Here is a 1,831-nt window from a genome sequence, read left to right on the forward strand (position 1 = left end):
AAGAGTTCGGGTTTCCGGTTATTGGGAGGGTCGCAGATATAAAATCTCTAGGACACACAACCCGCCGTAATCCCACAGAACGTCAACGAACGGAAATGTCCGATGTTGCCAAGTGGATGGCTCACACGTTGAGTGAATTATTTAAGAGCACGCATATACGCGAACTCCATCATTCGCCGGCAAGCCGTTTAAAGCAAGCGGCAGTCTGGTAATGTTATACGACTCTCAGCCAGAGGTGGTCCGGGAACTGTATCCGAGGACCGCAATGTGCGTTCGAAATGTCAATGTTCATGTATCCTGCAGTTCACATGTCGACGCGCAATTAGCTGCGTTCTTCATCGACCCACGAGCCAAGTGATCCACCGTTCAGGGTGATTTTATATAATTTATACATGTTTCGATCGTGATTCCTCGAGATCGTTTAAGATAACTCGGGCGATTCTGAAACTAGTATGATATTATGGTTACAATTAGTACACCGTAAAGCTTTCGCGTTTCGGTCCAGATACAAAATCTCGTTTCAAAATTGAAATATGAATATTTCACTGTGTGTGAGATTGAAAAATCTGCTTTCGCTGATTTTTCATTTTCTTAAAAACAACGCAATGAAGCGAATGTTCAAATTCGCACAATTTGAATAAAATGTGCAGAGATATAGAATACTAACGCAAGCGTTTACTACAATCGACTTTAAAACACTAGACTTTCATCTAGCGCCAAAGAATTGATTGAGCTATGCGTTTTTAAAGTATAATATTCAAAAAGAACGCCGTTTTCACAACGAACTTCGTCATTCGCTCAGGCATCTGGCGATACCGAGCAGATATACATGGTAGTGCTCTCACACAATGCATAAGAGCGCTAAGCGGTTGTAAACTGCGTCACGCTGCTTTTGCACACTGCGCAATATTTTGCGACTAGCTCCGGTCAAAACGTTAATGAAACGAATGATCATTGCCAGAGGCTTTTGCCCACAGTATATTATACTATAGGAGCGCACTTGATACAGCAATAATTTGTCGAGTAATCACAAGATTCATATTTGTGGTCAGCAGACCCAAATAATTTTAACTCGCACCGATCGAACGTTCATAAATGAATGATCCTCGGTGCGAGAAGCTTCGTCAGTTTTGCTGCACCATCCATCTATTTGACTTTAGTCCATTTGTAAAATCCTATATTATTAAAATATATAGATTTTTTATTTGCGGTCCGCAGACGACCAAATAATTTCAACTCGCTCCGATCAAACGTTCATAAAACGAAAGACCATCGCTGCGAGAAGCTTTGCTAGTTCTGCTACATTCACATATATTTGACCGTAGTCCATTTGTAAAATCCTATATTATTAAAATATATAGATTTTATATTTGCGGTCCGCAGACCCAAATAATTTCAACTCGCTCCGATCAAACGTTCATAAAACGAAAGACCATCGCTGCGAGAAGCTTTGCTAGTTCTGCTACATTCACATATATTTGACCGTAGTCAATTTGTAAAATTCTATATTATTAAAATATATAGATTTCATATTTGCGGTCCGCAGACCCAAATAATTTCAACTCTCTCTGATCGAACGTTTAAAAACGAATGATCCTACCACCAGTTATCTATAGCCGCAAACCAGCATCCGAATATATACGGGGTATATAATTCTAGATGTGGCTCACAACATTATTAAAAGTTACGCTAATATATCATTGACAGACTAAAAGTATCGAATATGATGTAAAAACTACACCGGGGAATGATATCCGTACCCGCCCGAACAACATAGCGTACTTTAGCCTGAGCTTGCTCGCATCGCACTCGACACGACCTATTCCCCTAT

At 40.1% G+C, this 1,831-nt stretch overlaps 1 non-coding gene across 1 annotated transcript; it reads right to left on the minus strand.

Annotated features, from left to right (window-relative positions):
- Positions 1-219: 219 nt before the first annotated feature.
- LOC113380273 lies at positions 220-374 on the minus strand. Its single transcript, XR_003367336.1, has one exon. It is a non-coding gene; the product is annotated as a 5.8S ribosomal RNA (ribosomal RNA).
- Between the last annotated feature and the right edge of the window lie 1,457 nt (positions 375-1,831).

The sequence above is a fragment of the Ctenocephalides felis genome, unplaced genomic scaffold (genome assembly GCF_003426905.1).
Source record: "Ctenocephalides felis isolate EL2017-DRISC unplaced genomic scaffold, ASM342690v1 CF-g0.4_SCAFFOLD_01987, whole genome shotgun sequence".
In the NCBI taxonomy this organism is placed as follows: Eukaryota; Metazoa; Arthropoda; class Insecta; order Siphonaptera; family Pulicidae; genus Ctenocephalides; species Ctenocephalides felis.